Raw genomic sequence first — 22,289 nt, forward strand, 5'->3', positions numbered from 1 at the left:
TTTCTGGGTGAATCATCGACGGTAGTGACATTAAATTCGGTCGGATCTTCTGTGGGGTTCAGGCATTCGATGTTGCAACATCAGCGTACAACGCGGAATCTCTTGCACTTGTGTAATAAAAAGAAATCGATTAATTGTAGGGATCAATCGTCACTAGACTACTCGAAAATCCAGGTCATTCAAAGAATGAAAGAAGAAAGAATTGCTCCAATTCCACCATTGCTTTTGCAAAACTAGTATTTGAGAACCGTTGGTCAAATATATTATAACACTAAACGTACATTTCGGGAACAATAATTTGTGCTATGAAACAGAATACGATAAAGTTCAAAGGTTACATCGAATTTTCAAAATTTTATAAATTCAGGTGTATGACAGTATCAGTCAGCTCTTTTTCTGTCCCCAAGCGCCAAAATTCATTCCGACTACCATTTTACGTATTTTACAGAAGTAAGCCTTCATTCATCTCCCATTCCATCCACCAACATGCTCTCGACGTATTATCTTCTAAGTAAAATATTGATGTTGAGTCAGACATCCAACTGAATAATCTTTTCGGTGTTACTATAAGGCATTTAAAACCAGGGCTTGTGCTTATACGTTAGATGTAATACTTGGCATGAAACCTGCTGATATTAATATTAAATTTATGCATAGTAGGATGTTGGACCATTGTCAAAATGAAATTATTTAGCATCTTATATAGCCTGGCAAGGCTCGAACGTTTTATCTCCCTGTAGATTTTCTTTGCTTTTAGACTTTCCTTCCATTTCTCTGAATTGGTATCTTCTGTACACTATTTATAAAGGAAGAATAAATTACATGTTACATCCAAGTTACCAATCCAAATAATTTTAAGTAAGAAAAGAGATCTAATGCAGCAGTTTCAACTTAAATATAGATCCGACGATTATTTACGAACAAATAGTATAAATCTTTTAGCAATATGAAATTCGCAATATTTATTCAAATATTTATATTTATAGTACGCCATTAGCAAAGAAGACATGTTAGCGTGCGTTATCGATTTTACGCTTTTGCCACGCAAACATGGAAATTGCGATTCAAAATTGAATTTGCACTGAAAACGGTTGACGTTACGACATCAATAACATATTTCAAAAACACTGATGATATCATACGGAATCAGAGAGATTCTATGAAAAGTTAAACGCATAATCATCCTATTGTAAATAACAGGAACAGAAAGTACTCAAGGAATAATACAGAATCATCCTATCATCCTATCCTATTATACAGGATTGCTTTGATTCGAGCTCAAACATAGGGAAATCTGAAAGAATTTTTCGCAGAATTTCCTTCCCCTTTGAATTGGCTTTTATACAAAACGACTTTAACCTTTTCAGGGAAATACCTATAGAGTGTGACGATCTACGATTTTAAATAGAGGGGTATATCTGAAAAGAGGTGGATGTAAAACGTAGCATATAAAACGTAGATCAAATATTTATTCAAGGATTTTTTCTCTTCGCAGAGAATCAGGTTTTCAAGAACGATCGAATATGTATGCACTTGATTTACACGTGAAGTTGTCATTAAAAATATTGTTGCGTTTAAAAAGATAAATATTGATTTAAATTTAATGAAATTGTTAGTCCAATTGTTTTAAGCTTAAAGATATGTAGGTGTCACATTTATATATTGAAAACCTGGGAGCGGCATTAATTAACAAACCTAGTCACGCGCACACGTACTTTAAAACCATGCTTGAAAATCGATATTCCCTGAAACAATGCATCGTTCTGCGCTTCCAATTTATTTTCGCACGAAGAATCAGTCCATTCATCGTTGCCGTCACCATCGCTACTGTAATCTATATTACTCGAATAAATTCTATATCTTGATTGGAAAATCGCATATTTTAACGAACTTTCTGTGTTTTTTTTATGATTTTAATTGGCAATTTCCGAAATTGAACTATAGCTTGAGAATAAACCGATAATATTTGAGGGTATATATACATACATCATGTTTTTGATGGGTTTTGTAGTAAAATAATTGTAGAAAAAGCAAACTTTTTAAGAAAAAATTACCATATTCGAGTAATAAATTATAGAAAATTACCAATGTAATTTAAAACTTCAAAAGAAGAATCTATTACATGTAATAAAGAGAAGGACTTGTTCACGAACGGTAATTCAACAAATACATGCGTTGCAGAAACATAGTTTTACAAGAGAGAAGAATCTCTCTAGGAACTCGACGATGTCACGTCAAGAGAAAATTCAATAAAGTGATTACTAACCGTATTACCAGCGGCAATCGTGTTGCGGCAATTCGTAAATAAGTTAGTCGTCTATTTGGAGAAACGTCGCTGGCAATATCGTCACATTTTAATTACGTCAGCGCTATCAATTGGTCTTGGAAGAAAGTTTTCCATTATGTACTTTTGCCCACGGCGTCGTTCCAACAAATGAATCCGAGTTTTGAATCGCTTTCTCTTATATCACGAATTTGTAACGGTGTTTCTTCAAACTATAAACGATTGTAATGAATGCCTTTGCGTACAAAGACCGATACCTGGTTTGACTAGAAGCTTCAGCTAATTAGTGCCCCAGTTAATTTGGATGTTCACTACCACGCCACTTCCCCCGCCCCCCAAAAAGTGGCTTGGTGTCCTCCACGTAAAAAAAAAGAAAAAGGAAAAAAAGAAAAAGAGAAAGGAAAAAAAAGAAAAAGGGGAAAAAAAGAAAAAAAGAAAGAAAAAAAAGAAAAAGAAAAAGGGAAAGAAAAGAAAAAAAGAAAGGAAAAAAAAGAAATAGAAAAAGGGAAAAAAAATAAAAAGAGAAAGAAAAAGAAAAAGAAAAAAAAGTTAATTTGGATGTTATAAAATGTTATACAACCAAGAACTTATCTTCTACTTGGTAGTCGCATAAGAGAAGACCGAGCCATTGAATCGCTCAGATAGATTAGCTGATTCGCTTAACGTATTTTTACTTCCGATGACGTAAACAAGAGCAGAAAGTACACAAGTAATAATACAGAAATGTCAAATGTACAGAGGAATAGCTTTCGTTAAATCATTAGAACGTAACATTTCCTTATAATTCTATTTGTGTATAGCAAAATAGCTTGTGTGCTTTCATGAAATATAATTGATATTTAGAAGCTCTCATATAGGTAGATATATAGCTCGTGTTAATTAGTAATTTAACAATACATCATGACAACATATCATTTTCGTTTCTTCGTTTATCTCGTTATGCGCGTAAACGAATGTGTAAATAAAGACATATAATCAACGATAACATGTAGTGGCAAGCATTATAATTATCGACAAAGGAGAATATTGGTGAAATGATTGTGGGTGATTTCACTCGGTGTATCGGTAAATAAACTTTGATAGACATTGCCGGTGGATTCGCTGTCGGTGAAATCGTGTCGATGAAATAATTGTCAGTGATTTAAAGATAACCCAATTTATTGATCTCCCCTTCATAGAGTTGTACGTCTCTCTATAATACATACTCTACCTGGAAGGGCTGAAACATTTAGCTTAGTCACACTAAACTGGACTGGACTGCAAGTAAGAAGATTGAAATGCAAAATTCACGTGTGAGCGCAACGGTTTAGATGGAAAGTTCGATAAGGCGATTATGTATATTAACCCGAAAGAAAGCTCATGGCTTTGCAACGCGTTACACGCAACACGGAATTTCCCTCGCTGAAATAATCCTATTACAACGATACGATTTTCCTTAACAGATCTCGCAATGTAATTCTCCCTCTACAACATTTTATTAGGTTTGAAACACGAGAGTTTCGAAGCTCTGCAAAGTCTCGCGAATCTAGAAGTCGAGTTTCAACGTATTTTCGCTTCTTATTTTATAGCTGTTAATAGTTATTATCTCACTCTGCACGTACATCAAACGAGTACTTATGTAAATCCAAAGAAAACGGAAACAACCGAGAATAATTGAGGATAATTCGAATACGTACCGATTAGTAAAGTGTTTGGCAAAGAAAAAAAAAAGGAAAATTGTATCGGAGAAATAGGGGAAAAACGGTGGCGTACATCAAGCAATCTTTATGGCTGTAATACATTTATTATTCATTTATGTTCATTTTCTATCGCGTCACAGACCTTGAAATAACTGGCAGAACGAGCATATAAATCTTGTATCGCTCGACCTGACTTCTCCCGATTCAAAAATATTCACCAGCCTGGGATCGTGCATCGCTAATTACTCCGTTCTACTTTTCGAACGCGTTTCCATCCATACAGAAAAGCAAGAAGGCAAACTCTATCGCACAGTCATGAAGAGATGCAAAAGCAAGAAACCAACCAACGACATGACGATCGACATGGTGAAAGCAGTCCTCCAGAGGCTATTCACCATGGGACACGGACCCTCCCATTACGAGGGCCGCCAAGAGGCAGAGACCGAAGAAGAAGAAGACATCAGCTTCAGCGTCGTCATCGGCGAAGGCGATGTCGTCGATGGCGCCGGAAGAATGAACACCAAGAAGGCTGCAGGAGTCGATGGAAGACTCCTGGACTGCTGGAAGCATGAGCTGGAAGCAAGCTGGAAACAGACTGCTGGAAAACGGCCAGAGTAATACTGCTAAGGAAGCCGGGAAAGGATCCCAGTCTCCCTAACGCGTACCGGCCGATAAGCATACTCCCAGCCATGAGCAAGATCTGGGAAAAATGCTTTAAGAAGATCATCGAGAGATGCATCGGAACGGACCCGTTCCATCGGAGGCAGTATGGGTTCAGAAAGAAGAATTAGCTTAGCGAATACCGATAAGAACAGGAAGAAGCAGAAACGGGCACAACGAATAGCCCTGTGCATAACAACGACGGCATACCGTACCGTCTCCCACGCGGCACTTTGCGTGTTGACCGGGAATCTCCCGATCTACATAAAGATAAAGATGCTCGGAGAGACTTACGAGTGGAACAAGATCCATAAGACCAAGATCGGCGCGGATGACGGCAACGAGCTGAAGGAGGAACTGGAGGCGCAAGGAAATTAATACAGAGTGCGCTGCTATTTACCAAAAAGAAGATGGACATCGATCATCACACCATGCAGCTGTTAACCGGGCATGGGAGTGTGGCGGCACTCGACACTAACTAGTGTCGGACGACGGCAGCGACATCTACAGCTCCCAGTGACAATTACAGCGGACCAGGCCCAACTACTACAACTATCACGCACGTCCAATAAATATATAACGCACACACGGCCACCTCTACATTGGTGACCCCGACGTGATCGACAGTAAAACTGAGGTCTGACCGTGATAGCATTACTGAGAACTTCCATCATCGCGAATCTAGACCTGTGGCAAGCTGGACCCTACCGCTACGACGAACACGGAACGGCCCTTCCTTCAACAAAAACTCGACCCCTCACCGCCGACTCACGTATGCAGGTGACTGGGTACGAAACGATGACCGACCAAGCCAGGAGTGATGTGGCCGTCGCAAAAGTTCATGGGCATTACCACTAGCACGTCATACTAAAAAATGGAACAGAGGCCTACGACCGTACGCGGAACGCCCGCACCGTACTGACAGGTATCCACCGCCACATTGAAGACTTCGAGCAACATCCGCACGAATTGGACAACAATTGGACAATTGGACGGTTTATTACACTAAGATTCTAACGCTATCACTGGTAAGGGGTACTGTGGCGGAACTCGACAAGCCAAATACCACCACTTGACACTAACTAGTGTCGGACGACGGCAGCGACATCTACAGCCCCCAGTGACAATTACAGCGGACCAGGCCCAACTACCACAACTATCACGCACGTCCAATAAATATATAACGCACACACGGCCACATCTACAGGAGTTTCGGTGTCTATAGAAAGAGGATTGGCAAGAGCAGCGACAGCAACTGTCTCAACTGTGGAGACCCTAACGACGATGCAGAGCACGCCCTCTTCACGTGCCCGAAGTGAACGTACAGAAGGATTGAGCTGGAGAACGCTCTTGGCGAGAACATAGACGTGGACAATCTGATCGCCACGGTGACCGCCAAGAACGAGAGCTGAGATAAATTCAGGCAATTTCGCAAGACCGTCATGTCTCACAGGAGGGTGACAGCGAAGGCCTTGATAGAAGCAAGGAGGAGAACGAGAGCAACAACAACTACGCGGAGCAGTGAAGGCAGAGATACAAGACAACAAAGAACCACAGAAGGAGATCAGCCCAGTATTCTGAACTAGCTGAGAAGATGACGAGAGCAATACAGAATATACAGAATAACTGCCAGAAGAAGAAGATACAACGGGGCATGAAAGGACAACCCTGATGACTGCCGACAGGTTTTACTGGGGTTGTCTGTCCTCGAAGCAAAGGGAAAAGGAGGAGGGGTTTTTAGTGGGTATGGCAACAACATCCGCCCGAGTCCCACATAACCCAGTGATGCGGATCACTGGGTATGCGTAACAGCATTTTCCCCTCCTCACGCAAAAAAAAAAAAAAAAAAAAAAAAATAAACTATCACACTCTAACAATTTTAAGTTGATAATTTCGTTATTATATAATTTTTCTTAGTCTAAACTGAATCCAGGAAGAAGAACTTTCATCCAATTACATACTTCATTAATTCATGAATTATATTCGTTACCGTACGTACAAAAAGAAAGTTGACTGATATAAAAATTCAAAGGATAGAATTTCTAAGCTCGCGATTGGAAACAGATTCAGTTCAATGGTTTAATTTGCCATTTAATTGAATTCTCTGGCAATTTCAGCGAACTGTGGGCTTTAAAAGTGTCCCGCATTCAAACGCAAGACTTCTCCTCCACCTTTCCCTTTCTTTTAATTCCAACCTCAAGTAATTGACCAATTAATTCGAAGATATATTTACATGCTTGCAAGGGATTCAAACAACTTCGTTGCGTTAAATTCGCAATTATAACCAACACGAATGTCTCAATCAATGTGCAGCTCGAAACAAGTAAAAGATAATTAACTTTTCAATATAACGATTGATATGTTTGATGAAGAAAAATGTATGAATTTTTAAAAACGTCTCCTAGTACATTTAGTATTTTTATAGTAAAAACTTAGAACACACACGCACACATATACTATTCCATGAAATGATTTACACAGCTATCAGTCTAATCCTATCATATTATAAAGGGATGAACGAACTTTTCCTAATAAATATAACTTTATACAAAATCTTGTTTAAAAAAATTAGTTTTTTATTCTCATTAAATTAATTTAATATCAGAATATATAATTTTAGTCGTTATCAAAATTTTATGTCAAATGCGTTCATAGATACATATATAAATAAATGTCTAATCCTATGTATTTATTTCAACTGAAATCTTAACTTAAATATTTATTAACAATATTCTGACGAATATGCAATGAAAGATAAAAACAACTCTATTTTTCTTATAGAATGTCTCATGCTTCTTACTCATTTTATGTTTCTCGTTGTCAGTGCGTAACTACTTATCAGCCGCAGGAATGCTAAGTTTTACTACTGAGAAACGAAGAGACATATAGATGCAAATATACGCTATCTCGCGTGAAAAAACATCAGATACATTAACCAGAAGGAATATCCGATACATATAAAATTCATAGCGTAGTTATTTATACATACGGAATATTTCTTTCTGTATGAAATATTCTTTCTTCTGAATTCTTATTATAAATGTATGTCCATTTCCTACCTTAAAATGTCTCTCCTTTGAAAAACTCCATTTAAATATAACGATCAACAAAATATTACCAATAAAAATATTAAAACGAGATGCTGAAAGAACCTTTTAATGAAGTACAAATGATTATTTCAACTTTAATTCTGTTAAATTTGAATTGAATCATTTATAAACCGAACAGGTGTATAAAATTTTATTGCGTAAAAATCGTGAAGCTGAAAATTAGGAACGAATAACGAATGGGTAACCTAGTTTCATTAAAAGGTACGTGTAGGCCGATCCGCGTAACAACTTCGACACTCCAATTATTATAAAGCATGTATCCTTCAGAGATTTTTTGCGCGAACGCAAGATACCTTTTACACGTGCAACTGAATAAGTGGAACGTGATTTTCAATATTTCTTCTTGTAGAACTTGTAACAACATAACTGTTTTACGAATATTTTCCCTGACACTTTTACAACGATACGTAGAAATCTCCTTTTCTAATTAATAATTTCAGCATTTCTCTGAACAGTTTCGTTGCGATTCAAAAATATACAAAGCTTACGACGTGGTTGTTTAAAAATATTTATATGTAACAAGATTTCGAATTTGTCACATCAATCGCGATCTCAGCAGGTGTAAATTAATTCGTTCTAATGAACGAATAAATTAAACGGCTCGTGACAAAAATTATCCCTGTCCATGTTTGTCTTTCTAAAACTAATTCAAGGCGAGTTAAATGAATCGCTGTGTACCCTATTCGCGCAGCATGTGTTTTAACGACCAGCATGCAAGCGTTAACGGTGTACTTATTAATTAACGGTAACTTATTAATTAATTAAATTCGTGTATATCAAGTTTCCTATCATTTAATACTTTCGTGTAACTACAGAGATTTGATACTATGAAATGAAATATAAAACTTGGTAAAAAAACGCGCTTCGTTAGGAAATGAGGGTGATGATGCAAATATTTTTTGTAGCCATTATATAGAATTTCGATGGTATAATTAATCAGTATCAACTTACCAGCCCCTGACGGGACGAAAGTGACGAAAATAATTTGCAAACAGATGAGGATTGCAAGTATTTTCGAGTCCTTCATGGTTGTAAAAAATCAGGTAATGTTGTCGCTGTAGAATATGGGAAAATCAGGCGTTTCAATATCAGTTGTGCGGGCACTGGAGTGCGTAGACCAGAAATATCTGCGACAAAAATCAGAATACATTTGTTTTCGCATGATTGGATCAATTTTGTGTAGGACTAAGCTGATTGAACCTAACACGGAATAATTGTCCACCTTACGACCTTAACAAGCCCGCTTGATTCCCTGTAAGTGCTTGAAATTGATGCTTGTATTCTTTCCAGATTAACAAGCTTTGCCCCCCCCCCCTCCCTCTCTATTTCCTTAGATCGAGTTAGACTGCCACAACATATTATCTTTCTTCTTTGCTTTTCTTTTCTTTCGATCTTTTAAAGCCTTAAATCGCTGGTTATTACAGTGTATACATTCAATTACCCTGTAAGTCGTAAGTACATGTTTTACGTTATTTTTCATTTTCCAGCTAAATTCCACAAAAACAAGAAATATACTTCCAACGTGTTTTCACGTGTCTCTAGCAAAGATCTCAAAAACAAGTTGCGGCGCAATTTAAGACGACAAATAGCACCGTGTGTCTCGTTGTGGGAACGCACGTGTAACGTAAATCACATCAGAGACCAGGATACACACACACACCGCGGGCAGGATGGTGTCCCGGTTGGCATACTTCGAACCCGATGGACCGATGAGGGAAACACATGGCGACCTTGGCGACAATGTATATTGCCGGAGTACCTGAGGATTCATTTATGGACTAACGGTCCTTCCACCAAATGTTCTAGAAGCGTAGCAACGGTCACGTACGCCTACAGGGTAGTGGGGATAATGAGGGAACAGATGTCACCGAAAGTAAAAAGATTGTAACAGACTCAGTCTCGTACGGTCACGGCTAGAGCTCAGAAGTGTCTTATAAGTGTATAAACGAAGGAAAAATGAAGTTTTCTTCTTTCTTTTAAATTTCCTTTTATTTTACGTGACACACGCTTCGTCAGCTTTTTAAAAGCGCTCTCTGTCTGCTTTTTTCTCTCTTCACCGCCTATTCGTTTTTTCTTAACGAGTGAAACCGTTTATACGAGGACGGGAGCACAGAAATGACGTACTGGCAATTCTGTTTTGTGATGACACAAGCAGCCCGGTTTCAGTGAATTAAACCTGGCCACAAGCTTCCAATTATCTCTCCCTTCCTTTCCTTTATTTTTCCCTTCTATATCGAGTTTGAGGTTTTCTAAATTTCCATTACAATCAACTATGGCTTTTCTCTATTTTATATGTTAGCCGATGATTCATGGCAAAAGCGTCGGCTGTAAAAATATTTGGAGTTGCAACAGCAACAAGTGTGTTTTCTCAAACAGAAAATATTGGAAGCGTACTCGTTGGCAAAACAGTTCACGGATAGTCCGTCCTCTGCTTGTTATTTGTTTCAATACCGTTAGCAAATAAATTCATGAAACATAGTGTGTTTCAACCGTTCTCAGAGAGACGCGATCGCTAGATAACGCGTCAACGAGAGTCGTAAATTCTCGTTACTATTAAACAATCGACGCCACTAACTGATTGATCCTCTATTTCTATTACCAGAATAGAGGTGGTTAGGTTTGAGTGTATACGAACAACTATACTGGGTTGGTTGATAAAAGTTTAATAAAAATAACGAAACAACAAGTTCAGTCAAAGATCAACAATTATAAACGAAAAAGATAACAGTCAAGGTTTGTTTAGCGGTTTGCTTATAACGAGACCTATCGCACAAGCAACAGCTTGAGACAGACGTTATGTGTTAGATTCGATTCAATGTGTAACGTTCGACGCGTCACAAGGAACTGATCGACTTTAGATGATTTCTTTGTCTCATCTTTAAGACGACCCCCACTATACTTAGGTCACGCCACCGTTCGCGCCTATGATCACGTATGTCTGTTCTTGCGTGGAAAACGTAACGGACCAAATTCGACGTTTCGAGAACTCGCTGCTTGGCGATAGCTATGCGCTCGTCGATACATTGTATATGATCCAGCGGTCAGATAAGACGATCCGACTGCGACATTGTAGGGCCGCGAACGACGGTTAGAAAATACAGCCCGTGGTAAGCCTCGTGGCGTAACATTGAGGTTATTATTTCTAATGTATTTTTCCAGTGTTCTGCCTCGAGGTGTAAGGTTTCTTGATCCCCATAGCGTGTGCTTTGAGTTGTATTCTCCCGCTGCGATGTACTTGTCCCCTAGGTCCTGGAAGTATTCTTCCCACATTTGTGATGTTATTCTGTGTCGCGGAGGCACATATACTGCTGACAACTGGAAGTAGTTGTTGCTAGTTTGAACTGTAACAGTGGTTGCTTGTAAATATTCTTTGTTAACTTGGCTGTGTAGATAATGTTTGATATCGTTTCTGACTGTCACTGCTGTCCCTCCGTGAGCTTTTCCTGAGGGGTGTTTGGTATCATATATGGTGTAGTATGGTATTTTCAAGTAGCTTTTTGTAGTGAAGCGTGTTTCTGAGACAAGTAGTATGTCTATGTTGTTATTGTATATGAATGTTTTAATTTCGAGGGCCCGTTGTTGTAGGCCGTTTGAGATCCAGGCTGCTATTTTTAGAGTGTCCGTTTCTTATTTTTTGCTTAGCACGTATGTAATTAGTTGTAGCATGACTGTGATTTGTTGGGTTTGCTGTCTGAGTACTGCGTTTTGTTCGCTTATCATTCTGGTTAGCATTTCGGTGTTCTTTATGGATTGTTTGAGCAGTTCTTTGATTTCTTCAGTGTCATTGTTATTATTGCCGTGGTATTGGTTGTCTGTATGTGTCGGTTGGCTGGTTACTTGAGCATAGCTTAGACCACCAATGGTGTTGGTGCTGATGGGTTTGGTGTTTGTTGCTTGCTCTGTATTTGGTATTATTTCGGGTTTTGTGCTGTCCTGTTGGGCTTGTGTGTTGGTGATTGTCCTGCTTCGTAGGGGCGGGAACAGTTTGCGTTGTAATTGTTTCCTAGCTTCGCAACCTTTATAACTGGCTGGGTGTTTTCCGTTGCAGTTGTAGCATTTAACCTCCTCTATTTTTTCCGTTGATGGGCAGTGTATCGTAAGATGATTTTTTGCGCATTTAACGCATGCCGGGGTTCTATTGCAATAGTTTTTAGTGTGTCCGTATTGTTGGCACCTTATGCATTGTGGGATTTCTTTTTTATGTCTAGGTGGCTCCACTTTTACTATTGTGTTTAGTAATTTTTCTATATCGTATACTTCTTTGTTGTTGTTTCTAGGTTCTAGTTCAACTAGGAATGGCGGTAATGGTTGTTTGGTATCGTATTTGTTGATGTTATTAATTGTCCTTACCTGGTGTCCGATTTTTGCCAGTTCTTCACTTATTTTTCCGGTATTTGTTTTTCGGTGTAGTCCCCTGATTACTGCTTTGTAGCTTTTGTCAGTTTTGAGTTGGAAAGTGTGATATGCTGCGGTTTTTCCCTTTAGTGATCTTGTAATTTTTCTGAATATTTCTGGGGTGTTGGTTTGCACTTTCACCTGGTCTATTTTTATCTGTTTGATGACATAGTTGTCTTTCCCTGCAGTGTTGTTTAGGAGTTCGATGAGGGGGTCGATTATTTTCGCATCTATGTATATCGGTGGTGGTTTGGGAATGCGGTTTGTCGGACTTTCCGTTGGGTCCGTTGCTGCCTCTTCTGGCAGTGCGCTGAATGGATTATGCAGCTTGATATCTTGTAGCCATTGTTTTTTTTCAAATGTATCAATTTTCCTCGCGCTTGCGAGCGGGGTTACCTTCCGTTTTTTGCTGGAGGTTGCCACCGTCCAGCTTTCTTCCTGGTGTATTGGTATGTTTTGCTCCCCGTCGGATTGTGTTGCTTCCATAATATCGTCTTTTTTCTCTACATATGTAGAGTCTGTAGCTCTATTTATGAAATATGTTTCACCTGAATTAACTATTTTTATTGGTGGAATCTGCATGATTCCACGTTTTGTAGATGGGCGTTTACTTTGTCCCTTTCTCTTCCCTCTTGCCGCACTTTCACTGGAGCACTGTTTCGCACGTCCGTTTAGGTCGCCTGCCCAGGCGGAACTGTGTTATAAAGTAACACTGCTAGCGTGCGGATCTGGACCAGCTCAAATTGTATTCCTGTATTCCACTATCAAGACAAATATATATTTTGTATCTTACACTTTATCCACGCGTTTTTCTCTCTTTATATACTGAATAACCTCAACAGGTTATGGGCCCAGGGCTGTAAAGTGTAAGATAGCAACGCGAAGTGAATAAATTGTCAAAGTATTGTGCTTAGTAAAGTAAGTGATAGTGCTAAAATGGAATCAGCAAGTGCGAAGATCGAGATGTTACGTGGCGAAGAAAACTGGCTCCAGTGGCGTTTTGTCATGCGTACACTTTTGGAGGGAGATGACGACCTGATCAACGTGTGTGAAGGAAATCTGTGTCATCCAGGTAACAGTGCGGAGAAAGAAATCGCCCGTAAAAGATTTTTGAAGGCAGATCGGTTAGCGAGAAAATTAATTGTGACCTCAGTAAGAAGGAAACCGTTGGATCTTCTTTTATGTTGCACAACAGCACATGAAATGTGAAAAAAGTTGAATACAGTATATGACATGAAGTCGGATGAGAATCTAAGTATGGTCCAGAAGCAGTTCTTCAATTTTAAATGGGAAGAATCTGAAAATGTATCTTACAACTTATCAAAGTTGGAATTGATAGCGGCGAAGGTGAAAACTCTTGGGAGTGAAATTGGCGAGAAAATGCTGATAACACGCATTTTATCGGTGTTACCGAACAAATTTGACCATTTTCACAGTGCGTGGGATTCAGTGGAAGAAGAAAAGAAGACCTTAGACAGGCTTAGTACCAGGCTGATGACGGAAGAAATCAGATGGAAGAAAGACGACCAGGAAACATCGGTGGCGCTGGTAACAAAAGATAACAATTATAAAAGGGAACAGCAGAAGCAGTCAAGCAAACGTGAATACGAGAAACAAGGTCCAAGCTGTTTCAACTATGGAAAAGTTGGTCATCCAAGTAAGGATTGCTTTAGATGCTTTACATGCAAAAGGAAAGGCCACACCAGCAAAAATTGCTTCAAAAATAAGAAAGGAAACAACAGCAGAGGCAACCAGGAACCCAGAATTGAAAATCGAGATCACAGCGGAATTGGTCTATTAGGAAGCACCTCAACGATACAAGTGGCAAACCATGATGCTTGGATAATCGACTCAGGAGCTGCGAATCACATGACAGGACGACAAGAATGGTTCAGCGTCTTCGAAAAATTCGATAACACGGTAAAGATAGAAATCGGCGATGGTACGTTCATGGATGCGTACGGCAAAGGAAAAATCAAGGTAGAGACTTTTGTGGACGGCAAATGGGTAGCATGTACAATGAACGATGTCTTGTATGTACCAGGTATGAAAAGAAATCTATTTTCCGTTAGATCCGTTGCAAGAAGAGATATAGATTTCTGTATTCTAAGAGAAGGAAAAAACTGCATGTTTTTACAAAATCAGAAAATAATAGCAAGGGGTTCTGTTATTGGAAATTTATATAAGGTCGACATGCGAGTTATCATACCGTCAGTTTGTAATCTTAGCAATAGAGCGGAGTCAAACGCGGACACACTGCAGTTATGGCACGAACGGCTATGTCATCAAAACATCAGACACGTTAAGGAATTTTTAAAGAATTCAAATATAAAAGTTGTAGAGGATAGTAACTTTTTCTGTGAAGGTTGCGCGTACGGGAAACACAATAGATCGAGTTTTCACGAGAAAACCAAGCGTGCGACTAAACCTCGCGAAATTATTTATACGGATGTATGTGGACCTATGGAAGTCGAGTCATTAGGCAAGAAATTGTATTTTCTTGCGTTTAAAGATGATTTTTCCAAATTCACAAAGATTTACTTCTTACGACATAAGTCAGAAGTAATCGAAAAGTTGAAAACTTTTTGCATAGAAGTCGAAAATCAATTCAATGATAAGATCAAAGAAATTCATAGTGATGGAGGGAAAAAATTCAAAAATAAAGAGGTTAAAGAATTTTTAAGAAGTCAGGGAATTAAGAATACGATTAACGTCCCATACACTCCTGAACAGAATGGCGTCGCAGAAAGATAAATTAGAACAATAGTAGAAGCAGGACGGTCGATGTTATATTCGAAATCTAATCTACCGCTGTTTTTATGAGCCGAAGCCATGAACACTACAGTGCATGTCATAAATAAGACCGGGCTGACAAGACAAGACAAGAAAACACCATATGAACTGTGGTACGGGAAATCGCCAGATGTAGAAAAGTTTAGAGTTTTCGGTACTGAATGCTTTGCACACATACCTGCGGAACACTCCTGCTCGGGCAGCCGAGGAGGACGGACGTGTATAGACGGTCGTCCTCTCCAGGTATAAGTGAATAGGGAAAAAGTGCTTCAAAGTAATAGTGCTGCAAAGTAATAGTGTTTCAACCGTTCGCGGAAAGAGACGATCGCTAGATAACGCGTCAACGAGAATCGTAAATTCTCGTTACAATTAAACAATCGACGCCACGAACTGATTGGTCCCCTATTTCTATTTCAAGAATAGAGGTGGTTAGGTTTGAGTGTATATGAACAACTATACTGGGTTGGTTGATAAAAGTTTAATAAAAATAACGAAACAACAAGTTCAGTCAAAGATCAACAATTAAAAAACGAAAACGATAACAGTCAAGGTTTGTTTAGCGGTTTGCATATAACGAGACCTATCGCACTTCGCAGCTTGAGACAGACGTTATGTGTTAGATTCGATTCAATGTGTAACGTTCGACGTGTCACAAGGAACTAACTGACTTTAGATGATTTCTTTGTCTCATTTTTAAGACGACCCCCAGTCTACTTAGGTCACGCCACCGTTCGCGCCTATGATCACGTATGTCTATTCTTGCGTGGAAAACGTAACGGACAAAATTCGACGTTTCGAGAACTCGCTGCTTGGCGACAGCTATGCGCTCGTCGATACATTGTATATGATCCGGCGGTCAGATAAAACGATCTGACTGCGACATTGTAGGGCCGTGAGCGACGGTTAGAAAATACAGCCTGTGGTAAGCCTCGTGGCGTAACAGATAGTGAGGAGGAAATAAAATAGCAATGCAGATACCAACTATAAACATAGCAACAAAGGGAGAAACATATTATATAAAAAACAAACAAATTAACATGGAGACAGAAGAAACAAAAGAGCAGCGGAGACAGGAAGAGAGCAATTCAGATTATGAAAGATACTATCAGGACGTGTTGAAGTGGTCACCACTTCTAGGAAAACTCCACATCTGGTCTTTTTAACTTTCTCAAGCGCTGAAGCTATCGACAGCACATAGACAAAAGAATAGCAGGGAGGCAGACCATAAACTCTAGACAGGCGACGTTGGCTTCGGGGTTTTCAGTCATAAAGTAACACTGCTAGCGTGCGGATCTGAACCAGCTCAAATTGTATTCCTGTATTTCATCATTAAGTCAAATATATACTTTGTATCTTACACTTTATCCATGCGTTTTTCTCTCTTTATATACCGAATAACCTCAACAGGGCGAAAGCTGGAAGCTAGCGAAGGCTAGCAAAAAACGCAAAACAACTCCAGACATAAGTGCCATAGAAAACCCAGCTACAGAAAAGCAGCGATGGCTGCAAGAATTACCATTAAGCAACTCCTTCAGCTCACTAACAGAAGAAACAGGCGCTGACCCCATAAATAAAACCACAATCCAAACAAATCATATTACAAAACCACCACCAATTTTTGTTGAGGCCCAAATAATAGACCCGCACATCGATCTACTAAATAATCTAGACGAGAAAAACAACTACACAATAAAGCAAACAAAACTGGAACAAGTAAAAATTCAAACAAACACCCCAGAAACATTTAGGAAAGTTATAAAAGCATTAAAAGAAAAAAAATGCTATTTACCACACGTATCAGCTAAAAACTGAAAGGAGCTATAAAATTCTCATAAGAGGATTGCATCCTAAAACGAACATATATAAACTAAGCGATGAGTTAGCAAAAATTGGTCATCAAACAAGAACAATAAACAATATAACAAGATTCGACACAAAGCAACCATTACCACTATTCTTAATAGAACTGGAACCCGGAAACAACAACAAGGAAATATATGATATCAAACAAATACTAAACACAATAGTAACAGTGGAACCACCACGACACAAAAAAGATATACCTCAATGCATGCGGTGTCAACAATACGGACACACTAAAAATTATTGCAACAGAAGCCCAGCTTGCGTCAAGTGCGCAAAAAACCACTTAACTATACACTGCCCATCTTCTGGAAAAATAGAAGAAGTTAAATGCTATAACTGTAACGGAAACCACCCAGCCAGCTATAAAGGATGTGAAGTAAGAAAACAATTACAACGTAAACTGTTCCCGCCCCTACGAAGCAGGACAATCACTAACACACAAGCCCAAGAGGACAGCACAAATCCTGAAATAATACCAAATACAGTGCAAGCAACAAACACCAAACCCATCAGCACCAACACCATTAGTGGTCTAAGCTACGCTCAAGTAACCAGCCAATCGACACATACACACAACCAATACCACAGCAATAGTAACAATGACACTGCAGAAATCAAAGAACTGCTCAAACAATCTATAAAGAACACCGAAATGCTAACCAGAAAGATAAGCGAGCAAAACGCAGTACTCAGACAGCAAACCCAACAAATCACAGTCATGCTACAACTAATTACAAACGTGCTAAGCAAAAAATAAGAAACGGACACTCTAAAAATAGCAGCCTGGAACTCAAACGGCCTACAACAACGGGTCCTCGAAATTAAAACATTCATATACAGTAACAATATAGACATACTACTTGTCTCAGAAACACAATTCACTACAAAAAGCTACATGAAAATACCATACTACACCATATATGATACCAAACACCCCTCAGGAAAAGCTCACGGAGGGACAGCAGTGACAGTCAGAAACGATATCAAACATTATCTACACAGCCAAGTTAACAAAGAATATTTACAAGCAACCACTGTTACAGTTCAAACTAGCAACAACTACTTCCAGTTGTCAGCAGTATATGTGCCTCCGCGACACAGAATAACATCACAAATGTGGGAAGAATACTTCCAGGACCTAGGGGACAAGTACATCGCAGCGGGAGAATACAACTCAAAGCACACGCTATGGGGGTCAAGAAACATTATACCTCGAGGCACAACACTGGAAAAATACATTAGAAATAATAACCTCAATATATTATCCACAGGAACACCGACACATTGGCCGACTGACCTGAACAAAAAACCAGATCTTCTGGACTTTGCAGTTACAAGGGGACTAAACACAAATAAACTAAAAATAACACCCAACCTCGAGCTCAGCTCCGATCATACACCCATAATGATTGAATACAGAAACAAACCAATACACTATAGCAAACCAGAAACACTATGCAATAAAACCACCAAATGGCAAACTTTCACAGAAATAATAGAACGCAAAATAAACTGCAACATCCCGTTGAAAACTCCGGAACACATAGAACAGGCAGTAGCAACATTGACAGCAACTGTTCAAGAAGCAGCAAGGACAACGACTACACCCGAATCAACCAGCAAACAAACAATAGCAATCCCGCAAGAAATACTCGACAAAATCAGAGAAAAAAGAAAAGCAAAAGCAAAATGGCAAAAATACAGAACTCGAGAAAACAAAAAACACTTAAACAAACTTGCAAAGGAAATAAAAAACAAAATAAAGGAGCACAACGATAACGAATTCGCAAAGTTCATAGGGACACTCTCCACACACGAGAACACCAACTATTCACTATGGAAAGCCACGAAATAAATAAGGAAGCAAATAATACCCGTCCCAGCAATCAGAAAAGCAGATAACACATTGGTAAGAAGCAACGAAGAACAAGCTGCAGAATTCTCCAATCACCTCTGCAACACATTCGCACCACACATTATCAACAACAGCAACCTCAAGAGTCATACGGAGGAGGATCCACAAACCACTATTACCACAACCGACAAGGAATACACCATACCTGAAACATCAGCACAAGAAATTAGAAACATAATTGTTGGGAATATGATACATTTACACTGTACATGTGAATGTGTGTGTAAGCGTCAGAGGACGTCCGGGTCTTGGTTGAGACAAAAGACAAGAGCCAGTCGTTAGAAGTATCTAGAAGAGTCGGTTGACAACAAGCGTGCGTGCGAGTAGGATTTTGAGGTCGTAAGAGTATAAGATATATGTGTCGGGTTGGCGTTACGATTAGAGTTAGGGTTAAGGGCGTGAAACGAATCCCTATTGACACTAGACGTGATCATTATGCAATAGAGGAGATATTTACCAGTGCAAACATGACCATGATGGAATTGGACAGGTAATCGCGATAATTTGATACTCGAGAGGCTAATGGCAATGATCCTAGGCTCAATAACGAATCCACGGTCAACGGGATGACGAACTCTACTCTTCTTTAGCGCCTAAGTTGTACTCAATGTTAATGCATGGGGCAATCACTACGTATCCGAGAGTTACTCGAATCGTCATCGAGATCGTACCGGAGAGTAACTCTCCGTCTCGACGATGCCGTCGAGGAAAACTATAATGGGTGGGTCTAAGGACATGAGATCCTCGGATTCGTCAAAGAAAGCTTTCGTTCCAAAGGTGAGGGAAATTAGCGCTGTTGCTAATTGGTCGATCTCCATATCGGCGTTTTGAAAGAGATGCTGGCCGCCCTTGTGGGGAGGTTGTTGACGGGGGGCATCGTTCGTGAAAGATAGGTTTCTCCTATCTTCCCGTAGTTGCAACAAAGACTACTTGTCTATATGAAGGACTTTGCTTGACTAAATCTTAAGATTTATTGCGGGTCCTCACGTTAGCTAAACATATACTGCGGAGGTATGTTGACATCTGGAGATCATCTTACCCGGAGTATAGAATCTGCGTGTGGCGAGCCACGGGACAGAAACCATTGAAATATTTACTGCCGCGTGTCGCTACGACTATTTCTTTTAAGGAGAGGTATAGAATTACTCTGTGCTTTTGTTAGATAAAACGTTCATCCCTTGACCGTGGCTACGTTCGGCGACTGGTTGTCGCCTCGAGCCCAAGCTCACTATCATAAATTTCGAACAATCGGGGTGACATTTGTTTAATCTAAATTACGACATTACGGTTTTCCCGAGAATCCAAGGAGAGGTTCCGGTGTTTTTCCATCTCCGACATATGTATAACAGTTGTGTGCTAAATAAAGGGAATTATTTGTATTTCCGAATCCATTCTATATCTTTTCATGGTAGCAGAGCGTGGTTCATAATTTTGCAAGTTATTTTAGTGCCTGTTTTTCAATATTGCGAGTTAGTTCGAGTGAGTTCTCAGTAAGGAAAGAAACGTTCAAAGGTTACAAAGAGAAAAAATACACTTCGAGCACGTAGGAACGCTTGAGTAAGAGATAAGGAATCATTTAAAATGGAGAGATCGGAAATCATGATACCTATTTTCGATGGTGAGGATTACGGTATGTGGAAGCAAAGAATAACGATGTTTCTCAGATATAAAGAATGCGAGATTGTCACAACTAGGTTGAAGACAGAAACAGACAATGAAGACTGGGACAAAAAGGATTTGAAGGCAATAAATATAATTTATAGTACCGTCACAAATAGACAATTGGAATATATTAGAGAAGAAAAAACGGCGTATGAGATAGTAAAAAAGTTTGATGAAATGTACTCGAAAGAGTCGACGGCACTACAGATCGTATGCAGAAGGAGATTGGAAAAGATAAGACTTGAGAACTACACTGATTCAGCATCGTTTTTTTAGCGATTTCGAAAAATTAATAAACGAATTAAAAGGTGCGGGTGCACAAGTGAGTGAGAGAGAAAAACTAAATTACATGCTGAATACGTTACCCGAAGAATACACCTACATAGCGGATATAGTAGATGTATTGAAAGCAGAAAATCAAACGGTAGCGTATGTAAAAAATAAAACTGAAATAGCGGAGAAGAAAAATAAGTCCAATCGAGGAGAAATGCAAACCAACGCCTTTTCTGCAAAAAAGGAAGGATGCTTCAGATGTGGAAGAGTAGGACATTTTGCGAGAGAGTGTCAAAATGGCGTCGAAGCGGGAAGCAGTAACAGTTTTTGGCGTGGGTCAACACGTGGTCGCAGCAGAGGAAGAGGAAACAAAGGAAATACGAGCAGGGGACGTGGAAATTTCCATCGTCAATCAACAACCGGCACGAGCGAGCATGGTAACTCAAGATCAGGCACATGGATAGTGTCACGACCGGCATACTTCAAATCCGATGGACCGATGATGGAGATAGAGATGTGGCGGCCTTAGCGACAATGTATATCGCCGAAGTGCCTAATGAGTCATCTGTATCCTAACGGTCCTTCCACCGAATGTCCTAGAAGCGTGACATGTCACGTACGCCTACAGGGTAGTGGGGATATTGAGGGATGACAAACAAAGAAGAAACAGATGTTACCGAAAGTCAAATTGTAAGAGCTTCAGTCTTGGAAAGTCACGGCTGGAGCTCAGAACAAAATCGCAGTCAGTGTAAATTCAGAAATAAATTCTCTTGTTTTTTTGTTATCTTAATTTTTTCTTTTCGTTCGAGCCTCCTGCTTTTTTATTTTACGTGACATTTTTGGCGATCCTGCCAGGATAGTGAAAAGTGTTTGTTCGGAAACCAAAAGACATTCATCATCTACGGAAGATAGAATTATTTGGGACTACGGTCATCCGCAACGACGAAGTAACTATCACGAACCGAGTGAAGTGACAAAGGAAGGTAAACTGGATTCCTTCGTACGTTACCGTGAAAGAAAATCTAGCTTCAGTAGCCAAGACTCATCTTCGCCCGAAAGCAGGAAGATATCTAAGACAAACGAATCTCAAACTTCTACCTCAACGGATCCAACGTTGCGAACAATATTGGATAGCATTCAAAAACAGCAAGAGAGTATTGCCCGTTTACAAGAGGATATATTACGTTTGTCTATGCAAAGTGACGAAACAAATAGATGCTGGGTAGCAGAAATCGGAAATATTAGGAGAACCGCCGCAGAGCTACGGACTGGGTTCGGATCCCTTGCGACCGATGATTCTGGTTCCATCATTACTGAAGGCAACGAAAGTGAATCGACGGCGATTAATCGCACCGGGAGTACGGTTAGGGCACGCGAACCGACCGGGTTAACGATTCCAGGCATCCCACCTGCGCACATCGACACCGAACAACCCGAGGTTGAAGAAAGAGGCTATTTTCCACCCGCTCTTTCCACTCTGCGAGTTAAGGATGCAATACGTTGTATTCCAATGCTCAACGGAGACGATGATGTAGGTGTGGAAGAATTTATCAAAGAAGTGAGCAGTATGAAAGACCGTTGCATGGAACAAGATTTATTGCTAAAAGCAATAAAGGTAGAAAAATAGTAGGAAAAGCAGCTCAAAGTATCCG

This window comes from Bombus affinis, unplaced genomic scaffold (assembly GCF_024516045.1).
Source record: "Bombus affinis isolate iyBomAffi1 unplaced genomic scaffold, iyBomAffi1.2 ctg00000078.1, whole genome shotgun sequence".
Classification (NCBI taxonomy): domain Eukaryota; kingdom Metazoa; phylum Arthropoda; class Insecta; order Hymenoptera; family Apidae; genus Bombus; species Bombus affinis.